The following is a 20,591-nucleotide window of genomic DNA, read 5'->3' as shown; positions in this document are numbered from 1 at the left end:
ACATGGGAAAGCAGTGCTAAAATTTTATTTTAATTTTAAATCATGTAGTAATTGATATTTGTCAGCCAGGGCAATGTAGCAGTCTAAAATGTAAGTGTGAGTGCATATAACATGTGAAATCACCCATGTATACATAAGTGTCCCATACAGTTTAGTCACTCCCCATGGTAATGTAATGACAGCACATAGAAGGACATCATGTAAAGTAAATCATATACACTTACTAATATGTCAGTAATGATTAATTAACTAATTATCCTGATATTTTTTAAAATGAAAAGTGAGCAATGGTTAGCAGCCATGCTAAGTTGGTGTAAGCATTGCTTAAATATGAATGCTAAGCAGTAGTCAGCTCAGCTAAACAGATTTGTGCACTGTTAAGCAATGTTTAACAATTACCCCTTTAAGCACTGTTCAACCCAGCTTAGCAGGTTTGTGTGTTACTAAGTTGTGCTCAGCATTTTTGAAATGGTCCAAAGATGGCAAAGGGTGGGGATATGGCCTTATTTAAACTGTGCAGGTGGGAATACAGCCAAAATCTGTTGTAGTTTGATCTCTACAGGAACATGTCTGGTGTTGGAGAGAGAGAGTATGCTTTCGGGCACAGCACTGGGGCAGCCTGGATTCCAGGGTCATGGCTGGACTCCTCATAGAACACCATGATGGCAGACCGGTGCAGGGCCAGTACCAGGGCTCTCAGTACAAACTGGAGTACTGGGACCATCTGGCACACAACCTCACCAGTGCCACTGGAATCCCCCAAACTGGTGAACAGGTATGGCATCATAATGTTGACCTAAAGCATAGGAAGGGGGAACTCTTGGTCCAATAGATCCAAGATGCTCGGGACAACCATGCTCCAGCAGTTTATAAGTATCCCAGATATAGCTGTGCCAAATTCTAGCCTGAGTATGTGATAGACAGGTATGCATAATGTTTGTTTCTTACTCCAAAAGCTGCAGAAGAGAGGGCTATGAACATTGAGGCCCATGCTGACAGACTGACAAGGATGCACTGACAGGCTGGTGAGTACAGATCTACCTTTCAGTATATAGTGAAATAAATAAGGATAAATTGTTTACTGTGTTCTGTGTGTAATGATTAGAGAAAAGCTTTTCAGACTAAAAGTCATCCACAGCATATGCAGTAGTAGAGCACTGTGTCATGTAACTACAATAAAACCCTAAACCACCAACTGTTGTGTTTATTCTGGTATGTCGTTGTAGAAATAGAATGTGTACAGATTCTGCACAGAAACTATGGCTTTGACAGCATGAATTAACAGAGGTCATTCTGAGAATCAGCTAGTATGCAAAACAGTAGATTGTGGAGCTGTAAATCAAGATATATATGAAATATGACATATGATATGCACTAAGATCCGAAGCCTGAATACTGATGTCAAATGTATTATAGTGTGTCCCCTGCTGCAGTGCCTTGTGTTAACCTTTGTTTTCCAGATTGTATAATTTCAAAGGATTACTACACAGTACAGTAACTAACTGTCATACATCAATCTCAGGATTACAAGGGCAGACTGCCCAACCCACAGAGTTTTAGGCAGAAAACAGTCAAATAAGAGAAAGCAGTTCCCCAGTAGCCTAGTGCGATGAGAAACAGCCTTGCAGTTAATTTTAGCACACCCAAGCATGGTTCGAATCCAGGAAGTGGTATTGAGATGCATATATACACACTCAAGAAATCTGGAATATTTGTAGAAACAGTCAGATATTGGTAACTGATATTTTCTCCACAGGTCTTACAGGTAGTGAAATATTTGCAGTAGCTGTTTGAAGGGTATAACAATACACCATGTACAACTGTCCTACTGTCCAACCCCATGCCTACAAATGACAGCAGGATAGGTACATACACCATGCCCGCTTCCAGATACATGTCTCTCAAGTGTCATACTGTCATGGCTAGTGGTCACTGCTGCCAATCACCTTGGACACAGATAGGAATTCAGGTGAACTATGCTAGTAGCAGACTCACACATCATTGCAGGGTACACCATCTCTGTCAAGAATGTAAGCCTGACATGTAAAAGCCCCCCCATAAAGTAGTCACATTACACCCAGTCTGCCCCATACCATTACAGGTTGACAGACTAACAGGTATGTATGTGCCACAGAAGCTATGGGCCATACGTATATATAAAGTGAGGGCAGACATGTAGAGTACTGAGCAGTACTGTTATGAAAAATAGAAGATGATACAGTTCTTAATTGACTTATTATTTGGGGCCATGAAAGTGCAGTGGTGACTGCCCATGGGTGAGAACCTCAGCTGCACTGTATCCATTTGTGGGCTGATAGGCCTCAGATTCCCAACCATCCTCCCCATCCAAGGTGTTTACCCCCTCATGTGTCATATACCACCCCTGTCTGCTGCCTTGTGTGTCTTGTCTGTCTGCAGATGCTACCTATCCTGCCAAACCTACCTCCCCAAACATACCTACAGCCCTTCCCCAACATCCCACTCTCACCTTAAATAAAATAATAAAAGGGCATCTGTCCCTCAAAAAACATTGCCCCATACATAGCTCTACATTTCACCCCCATGTACACTGAAAGTAATCAATGTACCCACAAATTATTTTACAAATGTCTCTCTGCCAACACCCCTCCCTGTAGGGTGTGAGCCTGTAAAATTCCAACTTGTACACATTATTCACAGATGTTGCTGCAGATGAAATGTAGAGCTATGGTCCTTTTCTACACCTGTCCTGCACATCCCTAGCTGTTTTTCCTAATATTTTATCCCCTGCTTGCCTCATTTCACCACTTTCCTATCACCCTTTTTCTTTTCTTTAAATAAAATTTGCTCAGGTGTAAGCAGGAGTAAGCACAGCTAAGTGAAGCTAAGAGGGATTAACCTTCTGTTAGCATTGCTTAGCTCTTCACAAAACTGTACAAACCAACTTACAACTGTTTAAATGTGCCTTAATCATTCTGTCTCCATCAGCCCTTGTTCCGCCAAGCAACAAAATATTCAAGCCTGACAAGTCTCGAACCCTGGAAGCTGTGCACTACAATCACAGCGATGTACCACTACACCACCTGAACTGTAGGAATTTGTAATGCTTCTACAAGCATATCATGCATTCTGGTCATTTAACATTAATGAAAATAGTCATCACTTCCAAGTCTTGAACCCAGGACCCTGTGCACTACAATCACAGCAACGTACTGTTTTTACAAACATATCATGCACTACAGTCATTTAACATAAGGGAAAAATATATATCCATAGTACTCTTATATACATGTATGTATATATATATATATATATATATATATATATATGTGTGTGTGTGTGTGTGTGTGTGTGTGTGTGTGTGTGTGTGTGTATATATATATATATATATATATATATATATATATATATATAAATATATATATATGTGTGTGTGTGTGTGTGTGTGTGTGTGTATATATATATATATATATATATATATATATGTGTGTGTGTGTGTATATATATTTTATTTATTTTACATTTATTTTGGCATATATATATGTGTGTGTGTGTGTGTGTGTGTGTGTGTGTGTGTGTGTGTATATATATATATATATATATATATATATATATATATATACACACACACACACACACACATATATATATATATATATATATATATATATATATATATATATATATATAGATACCCAACCTCTTACTGCAAGACATCTGCAAAAAGCCTGACAAAGTTGGGGGATAAAGGGCAAACAATAGTGACATCTTTGAAATATGGCTGTTATACATGCAGAAGTCTGCTAGAATAGTATGGTTTGATTTAACATATGATTCCTGATGGATTCCAGGTCTGAAACACAAATGAATGCAGTATTTACTGATGTCAGTGCTCACATCATCCCAGTTATTTGTCAAAAACCCACAACTGTTATGGGCAACAGACCAAACATATGAGCCACGCATCTGGACAGTGTCTAGACATCAGGACAGTGGAGAAGTATGACTGCAGTCATGTAACAAAAGAGAAAAAACACTGAGAGCTGCCAACCAGTACACCCAGCACCTTCTGAACTGCAGTAAGACCGACACTACCCCAAATCAGCTCTGGGGAATTACCCATGTATTTCCAAATATATCATGCACTACAGGAATGGAACTGTATGGAAAATAAGATATTGGTGCGGAAATGTCCACCCACAACCATTTGCACCACAGTCACAGCAACATACCAGTACCCCAAATGAACTCTAGAGTAGAACAACTGTTTGAACAAACATATCCTGATTGCCAGTCACACACTACACTGACATATACTGGCCCACCTCACAGTCTACTGGGAATCATGAGGTGTTACAGGACATTTCTCAGTCTGCCCTTACAAACATATACACCTGACAGACCACCACCAACTGCAGCAGCATGCACAGTCAGATAGAAAAGGATCTATGACACTCACATCTACTACTCTCCCTATTCAGCCCAACAAACATTTATACACAACACTGCTACACAATCTTGACAGTCTGTTAACAATGGCCATACATACATAACTCTCAACTATACCGATTTACACAGAATGTCCAGGGTGTAGGACCATATTTATGGCTACTGATGCATACCACTTTCAGGAGTCTGCTAAGACAATGGGATGATACCAGAAGTACAGTCACTAAATAATGATATGCCATACCTCTGAACCTCTTACTGCAAAACATATGGACAAAGTATGACATACTTGGGGGACAGGGTTCCAGAAAAGAGGGACACATCCCACAAAATGGTATTACAAACTGAAACAGTTGCTGGTGTTACAGAATTTGTTGTAACATAACATAGCCAGGTACCACTGGAAAAGAACTCAGTACAGCCTTGCAGTTCAAAAAATAAGCTGGTTTAATGGTAGTTTAAAAAGCATAAATGCATTTAAAATCACAGCGTTTTCATCCTTTTCAGTCAGACTTCATCAGATACATAAAGCTTCAGATAAAACCATATATATATATATATATATATATATATATATATATATATATATATATATATATATATATATATATATATATATTTTTTTTTTTTTTTTTCAAAATATTCCACCAATGAAAATTCTTAATTTTCCTGATTAATTATAACCAAAGTGTGACTTGCAAAGTGCCTTGTGTATTAAAACATTAAAAGTACATAAAATGAATTACACATTGTAAAAGCATAAAGAACACCTAAAAGGGGACAGTATAAAATGGTGACAGCACAAACAAATAACATAATATTTCTCAGCTAAACATATTTAACTAAATAAAATGTTTGATTCTGTTAAAATTTACTAGTTAATGGACTGCATGTTAAAACATGTATTTACTCCCTCTAGTGGTTCTTTTGTAAAAATGACATATTTGATGTGAATGAACAAAACACAATTTCTTCTTTCAAAGCTTATCAGCTCTTAATTTTAGTAAGGGGGGCTATGGAGGTATAATGATTGAGTCCTGGTAGGCTGGTGGCTTCCAAAAACAATTGCCACCATAGCTCCCTATATTCAGTATTTTCTTCCCATAGCTCCCCTCTAACTTCCTTCTTTATCTGTTCAAGTACAAAGAAAGAATAATACACTCTGTGACATGTTAGTGTATGTTTGTAAAGAGTATTAGACTCCTTTTTATTTTGGATATCATAATGATGTTCATAAATCTTTCTCCTCAATTTTCTCTCCGTCTTTCCGACGTAGAAGGATTCACATTCCCCATGCAGAGCTAGGTAAATCAGTTCATTAGATTCACAATTATAAAATTTTATCTGAAGCTTTATGTATCTGATGAAGTCTGACTGAAAAAGATGAAAACGCTGTGATTTTAAATGCGTTTATGCTTTTTAAACTACCATTAAACCAGCTTATTTGTTGAACTGCAAGGCTGTACTGAGTTCCTTTCCTGTGGTACCTGACTTTGCCTTGGTTTAAAGTTTATCTGCTGGGTGCCCGTTTGAGTTTCTTGGAGTTATTTTGTAACATAACATCCCAGAAGAATATGATGTCTGAAACACTAATGGATGTCCACATTTACTGAGTACAGTCCTCACATTATCCTACTGATTTCACAACAGAAGTTGTCTGAGGAACAGACCAAACATTACAGGCAAACCTCTGGCCAGTCTGTGGACATCTGGACAGTTGAGAGGTATGTCAGAGACATATCACTGTCAGACATCAACTCACGCAGAAAATGCATGTCCAGACAAGTCCTGTTAATCTAGCAATCCTCTATGTGTATAATGACGATACTTACTTACAATCTGTACCCAATTCTGGATCTTTGTCCCCCATGTTGATGTGCTGTCTCCACATGTCTTGTCCTGAGAGGTATTTCTACCTACTGTCTGTGAAGCAGTAGCCCCCACACCTCCATAATGTCCTCCACACAGGCAAGGGAAAGGGGCAAGGTCCACATGAAGGACTTAATCATAGCACTGTGTTGCTATGGCATTGGATAATGGAAAGACAACACAGCTGCTCTGGATGCAAGTAGCAAGTGGGAGACACTGATTTGTGCACAGGACATCACCTGCTCATGAGCATTACCTACAAAAGGCAAGCTGCTGCCTATGCAACACAAGTCTGAACTCATCTACATAAAGACAGACTGTGACTACACAAACCTAACCATTTGCATTATTCTGAGGAATCTCTTCAGCACTATATCAGGTATGTCAATCACGTAAGCTTGTAATGGAATGTAGAAGGGGGGATGCAATGATGTCAAATAGGACATTAAACACTAGGTCGCAACAAGACCTGCTGGACTCACATGCTGCTGTCTGGTACCTATGGCCATTCCTGCTTGCCATGTCTGAACTGATATGGATCACATCTCTGGCCCCTGAGTCAGTTCATGTATGACTACTACTGGAGTGTCTGTTGCCTGATACTGAGTGTGACACTGCTAGGCCAGCTACCTGGGATGTTGTAAATATTCATATGTCACCTGTGAATGCTACCATGATGCACATGCTTGTCTTTCAAATGTAAGAGACCTATATAGGGTATGTGCCTAGTACACAATAGGTGCAGAAGTGTGTGTTGAACTGTATGGGATATACTGAGCCCATACCTGATAAATGTCCAGAGTTTTGCAGACTGACCACGTCTGCCTCATATTTGTAGTTAATGACTCATACAGTTGTGTATTGTCTGGCACATCACTGGTAACCCATTAAAGACTGAAGTCATAACATAATAGCATATATTTGATTGTCAGATGTCATATTCTGCATAGCTGACCTGCGAATGTGACACCATCTTTGCTGGCAACTAAGTGAGTTTTAGCTAGGTTCATAAATTGACGCTATTTTCCGGCCTTTGCCCACCAGTGATCTGTGCCTTTGTGCAGATGATTGCTCTAACAGCAGCTAGGTATCTTAGCATGAACCCATGTCAATACAAGCGTACCTTGTGCTGTAGGATGCCGACATTTATGCAGTCACTGACACCAGCTTTGTAGCTGTGGAGAGCATACCCCATCATATGTCTAGACCCCAAATGGAGGGCTGCAAAGCCACAGGAGGTGGAGTGTTGAACATTATCATACACATACTCATCTCCAGGCTGGCCAAACAGTATGATGCATGGGAGACATCCCGAGTGCAGTTTATAGTTGACAAAACACATGACTATGGGCACCCAACACATCTATTGGGACTTGCTGGAATCTGTCAGGATTCAGTCATCTACCCTGCTCCTGGGTGACTTGAACTACCCAACCAAAGTGTGCATGACCTATGCCACCTGAACATGAATGCACAGAGATTCCTTGACTTTGTCAATGGCAATGCAGTGGATCAGCCAGTCAACACTCCTACAACAGGTGGAAATATCTGTACCTGGTCCTATCCAACATGAGTAGCCACTGTAGCACCCCAACAGCATCATCCTCCTTAGTATGATCTGACCACATAACCATCACTGTTCAGGTCACCATCACCCCTGCCGCCCTCCTTGTCAGGGTCAAACAATATTAACTTTACACAAATGACTATAAATCTCCTCAGAGCAGGTAGAAGTAGCTTTACAGCCAATGTCCCATCAGTTGGAACCAGCAGTAGTGTCCAGGCCCACACCAAAATACTATGTGGGCACCCACATAGCTGTATGGACTCAGCAGTATCTGACAGGACAACATCATCTTCCACAAGGTAGGGTAAACATCCATGGTGGACAGCAGCAATACACAAATACCATAATTAGTGGAAATAATTGCTGAACAAAGCCAAGAAGGAACAAGTGCCTTATTGGAAGCAATGTCACTTTTGTCTGCACAAGCAAATAAGCTCACAGGTAAATTACCCTAAGACTATCTTTGAGTGCAAATTGGATACATCCACCAAGGTCAGTCACTAGGTCTTCCACACGTGTCTGCAATCCCAGAGGCAACACACAAATCTGCTCTGTAGTGGTGGTCAATAACACTACATACACATACAGCATAGATATAGGCAACCAGCTGCAGACAGGTGAAGTGTAAACATCACCCCCCTGTCCCCCCATCGGTACACATGTGCATGCACAGCACCTGGCCCACTCCCCTCATCATCAGGAAGCAGGTCTGTAATGCCCTGTCAAAGGCAACACACAGAAGTCTCCACAGGTCTGATACCATCCCTGGCTGCATCCTACATGAACACAGGCATGGGCTCTCAGATCCACTCTGCACTGTAGTCAATCAATGCCTGAGCACCAGTGTCATCCCATCTGCACAGAGGACAGCCACTGTCATCCCTATACACAAAGGCGGAGCAATCCACCGACCCAGCCAATCATATACACATCAGCCTAACTAGCCTGCTCTGCAAGGGCGTGGAAGGCAATATCAAAGACATAATGAACAGGGACAGCGGCAACATCAAAATGCCTGAGCCCACACAGCATGGTATTGTCAAAGGGAGATCAGGCCTGTTAAACCTGTTCGACCTCTCTGAAGTGGTCACCAAACACAAGGACGAGGGGAAGATGGTGAACAGTGCCTACCTTCACCAAGCCCAATTCTATCACAATAATCCCCATGCAGCCAGGATACATACACCTACACAGCTAGACATCAACCTGTATGTTACCAGATGGGTAGTTAACTGGCCCAATGATAGTACTCATTCAGTCAAAGTAGTGGAACCCACCTCTAGTAGTAGAATCTTCCAAAGTGGTGTACCCCAAGGATTGGTCTAGGCGCCTCTACTATTTGAGATATATGTATCTGAGGTACAGGACAAAAGCAATGGTCTGTGGCTGACCAGGTGTACAGATTCATGCAAGCTGGCCACTGTCTTACATTCCCCTATTGTTGTAAGCATCCCCCAAGAGGCCCTCACCCAATTAATGACTGGTGCAAGAAACATTTCTGCAAACTGAATGCCAGGAGAGGCATCATTCTCCCTGCTGTGGCAGATGTCATCCACTCTAATTATAACGGTAATAATGTACTGAGCATGCAATCACATGTGAGGCGACTTGTGCACCAAAGTTGATAGCAACCTGATAGTTTCCCACCATGTGGGCACCATTGTATGGAAGGCTGTCTACATGGTCCACCTCACAAATACGGGTATGTCATCCAGGAACTAGGAAGCCACAACATCCCTGTACTCCACCCTTATCAGACACATTACCAAGTACAATGGCTCCCTTGGCATGTACCTTGCGAAGCACATGCAGCAGTTCCATAGACCACAAAGGTTCCTCACCAGGCAAATCCATGGTCTGTAACACCTATCCAATACAGGTAGGCTGAAAGCCCTGTTCCTGTACTCAGTCTCATACAGACTGATCATAGGTAACCTGTGTCTGCCATACAAGGCCATTTGCAAACTGTCATTGATGGAGTTTCTGTGTATCTGGACAACTGTATGGGAAATGGATGGGAAACCCCTGGGATCCCGAGGATGTAACAGCTGGACAGGGGAAACAGGTGCGGGTTTGGAAGGGACATGGGCGAAAGTCTGGGCCAGGCTTATAATGGCATCAGGGCCAATAGCCTAGTATCATCTTATGAGGCTATGCACCTAGCACTTTACATGTTTCCTGTATGTATTGTAGACTGTCCTGCAATGTTGTCTGAAATGAATCCTTATGTAGGTACTGCAGTGATAGTGTATAGTCTTGTCACTTCATCAGTTATCACATATCATTACACCTTGTCATTGTGTGTGGTCTGTATAGCAGTACGTCAGCTCTTACAGTACATGCATATGCACTTGGTGATACTGTATAGCTCACTTCAATAGCCTTGGTCTTGGCTGCAATTACCATTCTGCTACTAGGCTCATCACACAGTACGATTTGTCACCCTTTGTTGTGGGAATTAGAGTAGCAGTGAAAGAGATGGATTGTGGCAGGCAGATCTACCATAAGGTCTGCCCTGAAGGGCCTGTGTGTGTGTGTGTGTGTGTGTGTGTGTGTGTGTGTGTGTGTGTGTGTGTGTGTGTGTGTGTGTGTGTGTGTGTTTGTGTATACATAACACTGCAGGGTATTAATTCACATATGTTGAATTTCTCTCATAGTTGAAAATAGAGGTTGGTGTCCCTCCACTTCACAACCTGATGTTAGTGTCATAGCAGACTCCAATGATGATGCTGGTCATAATGAGGCACAGGTGGGGTTGTTGCTGCCTGAATCCATGCCATTGTTTGGCATCCCATTTTCACCCACCATGTCCCCACATACAGTCAGTATGCCCACACATACCCAGTCCCCAGCAGCCACAGATAATGGACAGGTTGATGGTGGTGGCATGGAACAGGCTAGTGTGTTGAGTATAGTGAGTGTGAGTGTAGACACTGGCCATAGGCAGAGAGTAGGTGAGGTCAGACACAGGCAGATGGACAGGGGTGCTCAACAGAGGAGTGCTGCCCATCAAGCCCCTGTAGCAAGTGCCACACGCTCATGAATGCAGTGCTCCCTGCCATGCCTGATGACCTCCATGGCATTTGTGATGCCATATGTCATCCTGATGATGTCGTGGATAGACAGAGGGTTGAGACATTGTCACTGTTCGACCATGCAATGTCTGTGCTTGAGCATGTGGTGGGAGTAGGGCATTGGCCAGGTGGACATAGGTCAGCAACATGATCAGCTATGAGCCCATGTGGCCATGCACATTCACAGTCCTGTAGTGGCAATACCAACGGCACTACCAGTGGGAGTGTGCTGTTCACACAACATTGGAGCAGGCCATAGGCAAGTTATCCTGGCCAGTCCCATCAGGAAGCAGATCCAGCAGACAGCAGTCACAATCAGGAAGGAGTACTGCATCTGTCCTTGGGCCTGGCAGTGCCAGTGATACTCCTGGCATAACCAGTTACCGCATCATTGCCAGCAGATGGTGAACCGTACATCCTGCCATGTATGGTGGATGGCTGTCCAACATAGCCATGTGTCGGGCATCCACATTACTTGATGGTGAGCAGACAAACACTCACACATCCCTATCACAGGTCACTCACCACCAGACACACACAGATCCTCTGCATGGCCAAGTCAAACATTACCCCTCCAGACACACACACACACACACACACACACACACACACACACACACACACACACACACACACACACACACACACATGTCAGCCATATGGCCCAGTTTAGACCTCTGGCAATCCAGCACCACACCCTGTGCATGTGATAATACTTGCGCCACAACCCTATTATCCATACCAGCGATGCAGAGCCATGCTTAGATGGGTCTGATGCACAGGGTGACTATAGTACAGTGTAGCAATGTCATGTGTCAGGTGCTGTCTGTTGGCAGTAGTTATGGGTACACATTGAGGTGTATGTACCGTGTTAGCCATGATGCACTATTGCCATTAGTACTGCTGACTGACTGTAGTGTCACGTACTGTACTCTGGTTGTGTTCCAGGTATCTGTGTGTCTGCAGGCTGTGGGCCTGCTGACAGTATCAATGCTGAGTAAGGCAGAGTGAAAACACAGTGACCCTTTCATAGCCAAGGTACAGCTGTATATGTACATGTTTACCAGGTGTGTTCACATGCAACAGTGTGTGAGGGCCATTTGTGGCAGACAGTGTGACCTTGCATACATACACTTGACACAGCCACCTAGCCTTCATACATGTCACTTGGGTGTTCTGTAGGACCGCAGGCTCACACATACAGAGGAGGATACTTGAGTACTGGCACTAGGTCCCTCACAAGCTTAGCCATTACTTTAACTGCAACAGATTCAGCTATCAGCACCTGTTGCCCCTGCCATTTCTGTTACATCCACTTGACCATCATGCAGTTGATGAGGGTATGCCTGGTACTGTGTATGACAGGTTTGTGGTGTGTATTCCGGACACAGGTCAGCCTGTGTTAGTCTAACCTGACAATCACCAGCATGTGTGCCTGCTATCTCATATGCATGTCTGGCCTCTCATGCTGGTAGTGCACACTGAGACATAGTCTTGTACATGGTGTAACTGGCAAAGGGCTGAGCACAGCCCCTACCTGCACACTCTTATGAATGATAGCGCTAGATACATAACACAAATAGCACAGCAGTACTGTAGTGTGGCAGTGTCTGCCACTACTTTTGAAGTGGGTGACAATTGCAGGGGCTGTTAGGATTGCCAGTGGCAGGTTCAGAGGCCCCTAACATGTTAGAGCAATCTGACACACACACATACACATGCACACCACTGCATGGGGGCATGCACTGAGACACACATGCACATGGAGGTGACACTTATCAGAGTAGATGACCTACCCATCTATTAATGTACAATACACAGTGATGCAACCATGGCACCACCGTGGCTTGGTGTTAGAAACTGTGTAACTGTGCTTGGACTGTGGATGATATCTGTATGGCCTGACACTAGGTTGGCAATGGGGGAGTTCACAGGGTTGAAGCACACAAAATGGTACAGTCATCACATACACACACCCTGAAGACAGCCACAGGGGCTGTGCATACAGAAACACATACACAGTTGCCAATAGACATATTAGTAACCCTACAAATCCACGTGTATGTACTATAGTGCTGCATACACATGCCATGCTCCACACAGATTATATGCCTGGGACATAACACACAACCCCTTACAACAGGTAATCTTCCAAATGCCTTCATGGATGGTGGGATAACCCACCAAACATAGCAATTGGTCTCATCTACTGCTCCTATAGACCTGCACAAGTGATAGAGTGACAGACTTTGTATCAGCATGATGAGTCAGTCAGGTACGATGTCTGATGCTGGCATGTATGTCAGTATGGTGACTGTGACATATTTGGCAATGATATCACAGGAATGCTCATTGTCTGGGGACACAGACCACGTATAGGTAGCAAACATGTAGATATCCCATGTACATCTGTACAGATGAATGGTATGGGCTGTATAGTGTTACATGGTGCATGTGAGGCAGATGCCATTAACAGGGTCTTTAAAGTAATGTCATGGGTAGGGAGTCAACAGGCCTTAAAATGGTATGACCTACACACATAACAGCCACAGGGGATATGCTTCACATACACCACTATAGTTGTCGGTAATGAGATTAGAACACCTACCTAAGTATTTCCACTACAGTATTGTGCAGTTATTGCACACATGACATGTCACAGAGCTTAGAGGGATGACAAGTGTATACAAGTGCGTCTAAGGTAAATGACATCAGCAGGCCTTGTAAAGTAGGGTAATGGGACGTGTACTGGGTGGTACATTTTTCAAAATGGTATAACCCACACCCCCAGAGGATATGATTCTCAACCCCACACACACACACACACACACACACACACACACACACACACATGTGCTACAGAGCTGATAGGGCTGACAGGTGTCTGATGGTACCTCTAATGTGAATGACAGCAGCAGATCTTGTGAAGTAGAGCAATGGGAAGTGTACTGAGTGGGAACAGCCTCCTAATACTTAAACCTACAGACACACACACACACACACACACACACACACACACACACACACAAGTGATGTGATATTATAACCCCCACCTCAGTACTATTACACAATGGTGCTCACCTTCATGCTAGTATGTGTGACTGGTAATAACCGGTATGCCACTGTCCACAGTCCACAGCAGGACATAACTCTATGCCATTCAGAGTATGTGTGTGTGTGTGTGTGTGTGTGTGTGTGTGTGTGTGTGTGTGTGTGTGTGTGTGTGTGTGTGTGTGTGTGACTCACTCTGTGTTTGTCCCTCTGTGTGTCTCTCTCTCTCTCTATCACTGTCTGTCTCTCTCTTACCCACATCTATGTGTGTGTATGCTTGACACATTATCTGTTGCCCATATATATGTCTGTGCATCACACACAACAGATGCAGATATGTCACATATGGGCCACTGACAGCTAGCTGAGGGTAATCCTGTCTGATGGGTGTGTGTAAGGACAGTTAAGGTGTTCATAGCTGTCTGTATGCAAAAACATATATGCACAATGCAGTTATATAGTCCGATTTGGGTTCCAACATGGCCTGTGATTCCCCAAGTGTAGGAGCATGCCCAGTGTGACCTTTTATGGTGAGAGTGGGACTCCATTCCAGAGATAGGTGCACCTCGGTCCGAGGTTTTGTGTGCTACAGCCATACCGCTCAAAAGTAAACAGGACTTTCCTAGAGGTACTGGGCTTCTTTTAGCATACATTTTCTGACATATCTGAAGTCTGACACTGCAATGTATTGTGTCATTACCTAGTGACAGACATCTTGGGATCATCACAGTTCTTTACTGAAGGGATACAAGATGTATGATGCACAGACCAATATTATGAGCCTGACTATATACATTCCTGCCCAAAAAGGCCAGTTGAGAGGTGTAGCTTCATCCAGTTGACTGATGAAGCTGTGTAAACAATCCAGCAACTTGGTGATATACTGGCTAGAGATCTCCTACTTGTGTGGTATTCTTCTTACCTGAAAAGTCATATCCTGGTATGGCCATACCTCTGAACTGTACGTATTTTGGCAGAATGTCCAGGTGTTTGTCTAGAGGTTTCATCCAGTCTACATAAACTTGTGTTTTTATGGCAAGTTAGTTGCGTATAATTGAAGACTGACGTTACAACATGATGGCAGACAATAGTGTTTCAGACTTCATAAACATCAGACAATTACTGCTAATGCAAAACTCCTTACCCTACCAATTTTCTCAGTATGTAAGGGCAATATTTACAGCACATGCCGATCATTGAGCCTTTGTCCCACTTTTATTCTTGATCTTGTCCTGATGTCTTGCTGTCAGAGGTTGGGGGCATGGGTACAGAGTGCATTCTACTGTGCAGAGATGTCCATATGTTTAGTGTATTCCACATAGCACTGTGACTTCCAGGTATGTCAGTGGCAGAGCAGTACAGAGTAATGTGGTGAACCACTGACAGTTGTGTATAGGTTTGATAGGTTGCTATGACGTTAGTAAGGTATTGGCCCTGATGCCCTTATAACCCACACAGATGGGAGTGTAGCCCATGTTACATGTCAGCACACAGATCCCCTGTCTAGCAGGGACACAGGTGGGATCACAGGACTGTATTTTGTGTTTCCCCTGCAGTTACACGGGGAACACATCACTAGGGGTATTGAGGCACTTGGCTTGCTGTTGACAGAGAGTGTATTCCAAAGATGGGGTAGTGTGTGGTACATGTATCTGTTACACCAACAAGCTGTACTGACATCACAGCCCAGGTTGATGCTGCGCCTACAGGTTGATGGAGTGGGCCTTGAGTTCTAGATGTGCAACAGTCCCATCAAGGCAGGGTCTGGATTGCTTTGTATGCCAGACAGGGGTCACCTCAGCAGAGTCTGTATGGAATGGGGAGGAGGGACAGTGCTGTTAGCCTGTCTGTGTAGGGTAGGTGTTTGGGGTCTGGGGTAAGGCTTTAGTGTTTGAAAGACCCTGGTGTGTGGTGTCTACATGGTCTGCGGTGTGTAGGTTTGTGGTGTTCTTGTGTGATTTTGCCTATGAGGTGTCCACTGTTTGGGTTTTGTTTTGTTGCAGACCTCCACTTACATGGTTGTGTGTTGTGTATTTGCAGGTGATGTTTATTGGCTCCTTACACTGCATGCACATATGTTACTGCACAATCTGTTCTGGTGTGCACATTCTCCATTTGTCTGGCCAGTGGTTTCCCTTCCCCTTATGTGTGCCTGTATGTCCTTCTGTAGTCTGGACACAGGCTTTGGCCACAGTGACTGGTGTTATGTATTTGTAATTCTGATGTGGGCAGGGTACATGCCGTTATGTCACACACAGGGTTGTGGACTTTACACCTCTGAGTGTGCCTGTTTACCAGGTTCTCCAACATTGCAACACTCCATTTGCTGTGGTCTTTAGACAGTTTGTGTTGCTATATGTTATTATGAGGATGCATGTGGGCCTAGCTGTCATATCTTCACAGACTGACATCTGCACAGGCCCAAATATGATAGTCGGACAAAGGCCCACATATGGGGACAGGGCGTTACTACTGCTCTGCCAAACATAGACAGTTGGGAGACTGATGTAGTAATTGCTTGTTTGCTCTTATGGGTTTGATGTCTGCTTCCCCACTGTCTGCCATTGTTGATTTGACATGGCCCTTTCTTGTTCTGCAAATAATTGGCAAGCAAATGCAATGTTAGGACAAGCAGAACAGATATACAAGGCATACTTGTGCTCCTTCTGTGACAACCTGTGTCATTCCAGGGGTATGGCTTTTGGCCAGTGACATGTTGTCAGTGCTGACACAGAAAGGTGGCAGCCTTTTATACACTGGCAGTACACTGGCCTTCAGGTACCTGCTGTCCTGCTAGGCACCATCTCTCAACTTCTGAGAGCCAGACATCTGGACAAAGCCATAAGTGATTGGGGGACAGAGCCCTAACTATAGGGGCCATTTTTAAGTATTGACCTTACTAACCTAGAAAGGTGATTCAATAAAAGGTTTTGCATTAGCATGCATGTTTCTATAGGGTATGAAGTCTGACACTACAATCTGTCATTATTTTCTGACTGTAGTCTTGTGTGATTTGCCAATGAATTGCCAGACAACCACTATTTCATGTTATACAGACCACACTTATGATGCAAACCACTGGACATTCTGCAATAGTTCTATATGGTTGAGAGGTATGGTAGGCACTGTGTAGGTTACTCCAAGCTGTGTACTGTCCATATGTGTGGCCCCCTTTCTATGACCTGTACAGCTTTCCTGCATTAACAGATATTGACATCTGGACAATGTATACAATTTCTACCATAAGTGTAGCTGACTTGCAGAATACTTGGCACTGCAGTTCTTGGAACATGGCCCTATCAAAGACAGCACTGTAGCTAGGCCACTACGAGACAACAGCCGGGAGTAAGTGCTGGCCACATCCTGACAGTATTAACCATACATATACATAGCTCATTGACCCCTGCATATTGGACATGCAACAAGTTATCATGTTGATTGGGACAGCCCTGGCAATGTGTGCCCTTCTGCTATTACCCTGCAAACATACATGTTGCTGCATTTCTATGGGAATATGGGTGGGGGGGCACACCTGTCAACTATACACATTTGCACAGACTGCGCTGATATTTGCTTTACATTTTGGTTCCATTTAGCATAGCATTGTGCCCTGTCTTGGAAACTAGAGGCTTATCGCTAAAGACCACAGGTCAGATTGTAATGGCATACATTTGTGTTTCAGACTACTTACCCTTCAGAGCCTTATTGCAACTGCATGACCTGCTGTGCTATCACTGTGTAAGTCTGTAGGGGGTATTTCATCATTGTTGCCATTTGTGGGCTTTTGCCATGGTTTTCTATGGCTGACTTGCTGGGTAAGACTGAGGGGTGAGTATGGGACCCACACACTGACATCCATGCCTGTGACTCATGACTCCCCAGTTAGTTGCCCCCCCCACACACACATATACTGCAGTGGGATTTGTCACCTTGGGTACTACTGCATAGTGTGGGGAGGCCAGTATTGGGCAAATATTTCCTGGTGTCCCACATAGCTGTCAATTGTCTGCTGCTATCCCAGTAGGCAACCCCATTCCCTTGCATGCGTGCAGCAATACCATAGATATGCTACCAAACCATACTAATCCATTCATTTATTGTTAAGAAGACTGACTTAACTTGTGTCTGTGGCAGTTGTGAGGATGGTGCTTGAGGGCTGCCTATGTCGTATGCACGCAGTACACTGTCTATACATGGTAACATACGGATAGTGTGATATGTGTGTGGCATCCATTTTACTGTGTATGCAAGTCGGAGAGAGGTGTCAGACCCTGGGTCCCTATGGTTTCAGTGTTTGTGCTATGCGTGCCTCTTTGCCAAGGCCAGGGCATACTGGGCATGCCTCTGTCTGCCTACAGGAGCTAGCTCAGGGGGTTCCTCCTCCAAGTCCCTCTGTGCCTATGGGGACTCTGGCAATGGTGGGGGGCTATGTGGCCCTTCCCCGTGCTGTTCCTCCTGCAGCTGTTTCCACAGGATCATATTGTGTAGCATGGCACATACTCTGAACATGTGTGCACATGTGGCTGGAGAGTACTGCAAGGCACCACCAGATATGTCAAGGCAGAGGAACCATGACTTCAGAATCCCAAACACACGCTCTATAATGATCCTGGTTTGTGCGTGTGCCTCATTATGGTGCTCTTGAGTGGGTGTGTGCATTTCTGATGGGAGTCATCATCCACAGTTCCAGTGCATAGCCAGCAACCCCCACTAGATGGACATACGGGATGTCCCCCCTAGCAAATCCCTGGTACAGCTGTGAGGAATGCCAGATGTGGGAGTCATGATAGCTTCCAGGGCTGCCAGCACACACATTAATGATAATGCCCTGGGCATTGCACTTGACCTGGTAGTTGATGGAGTGAAAGCCCTTGCAGTTTATGTAGACCCTACCCTGTTCACCGGGAGGTGCTTTGATGTGGATGTGCATGCAGTCTATGGCACCCAGTACCTCCGGGTAGTCTGCTACATGGTGGAAGAGGTGCATATTGCTGGTCTTCTCCTCATGGGTGCTGGGGAAGTAAGTGTGCTCACCAGCATGTGGTAGAATGGCATCCAGGAACTGGTGGAGTATCCTCGATGCAGATGCCTGTGAGACCCCCCATGATGTCCGCAGTAGGTCTTTGGAAAGTACTTGTAGCTAGTATTCTTAAGGCTACACATACCTTGGTATCCACTGGGATGGGTTCCCCTCTTTTGGCTCTGGGTCTGAGGTGAGGCCGGCACAGAGTTGCTGAAGTATGTCCCTGCCCACTCTGTAACGCTCTACTATCTCGAGATCATGTAGCTCCTGGTAGGTTACCCTGGATCTGAACACTCTTCTTCTCCTCCTCAGTCTGGGATGGTTGCCAGCATTATCCTCCTCAGCCTCTAGCACATACTGATGTATCAAAGTGAGAGCAGCTCCTAACATTTTGTCAGTTAAAATTCCCCTGAGTGTGTACACCACTGGTGCAGAGTTTGTTGGAAAAACAAGACTGAAAGGTGTTTGCACAGTTTATACTATTGTGCTGCAGATGCTGCCTGTATGATTGGCTGGCTATGATACATTCCACCTGCCTGCTATATTAATGGTACTTGATTGCTTTTATTCTGTTATATCCCTTTTCTTTTTTATTTTCCCTTCCCATTTCTGCCCATTTTAAGTTCCGAGGCGCATCACTCAAACCCGGTGCCCAAATGTAAACATTTCTGCTATTTCCGTTTTTTTTTTTGTTTGTTTGTTTTTTTAGACCGGGTGCATGCCACACAAACCCATTTAGCTGAAGTAAATAAACTCTGTAAATCAACGGAGGCACATATAACTAAGTTAAAACAGGAACACAAGTCCCCAGACACAGTAGAGTCCACTCACAGCTTTTAATAAATCTTCACGAAATAAACTTAAAGCGCTTTTTGTCTGCCCTCATAGCAGACTTCATCAGAAGTGGCTTTTACAAAAGCATATCACAGTTTAAATAGTCTTTAGCACCAAAAACGCGGGATAATTATAACATTAAAGAAACATTGCATAATTAACCATGAGACATACACTAATCTAAAAGTATAAACAGTATTTACTTAATCAGATATAAAAGTATACTATGCTTTAAATTAAAAATCACTTACACGTAAACAAAAAAACATTCCTCAGTGAGGTACAGCCTTAAAAGACATGCTATTTGTCTAAACAGACTCTCAAGTTTAAAAGTACCACCAATAATGTTTAAAACATTTGAACCAGGATCATCAATTAACAAAAAAGTAGTAATAAAATCTAGTTAGACTTTTCAAAACATTAAACAACCCTAAAATATTTTATCTCAGCAAGCTCTTCAATTTCAGAATACTGCTGATAGAAGTGAATTCATTTAAGCCAGGAATATTGCCTGCATCCAGTTTGATTTGCCACTTAAGTTCTAGCTCCTCTAACTTCAGGGGAAAAAGTCCCCCTCTAATACTGTGTTCCACCTTGTCAATAGCTAAAAACAAACTTGTGATCGCTGTTCAAATGGATGTGCTTGGCCAAAGCATTATCAGGCTTATTACGATTAATAGCATACAAGTGTTCGTACATCCTATCCTGGACCCTATGCTCCGTTTTCCCTACATAAAATGCAGGG

This window comes from Protopterus annectens, chromosome 2.part2 (genome assembly GCF_019279795.1).
Source record: "Protopterus annectens isolate FY-2018-M chromosome 2.part2, PAN1.0, whole genome shotgun sequence".
Classification (NCBI taxonomy): domain Eukaryota; kingdom Metazoa; phylum Chordata; order Ceratodontiformes; family Protopteridae; genus Protopterus; species Protopterus annectens.
The sequence above is the reverse complement of the archived record's forward strand: the minus strand, read 5'-3'. Positions refer to the sequence as shown.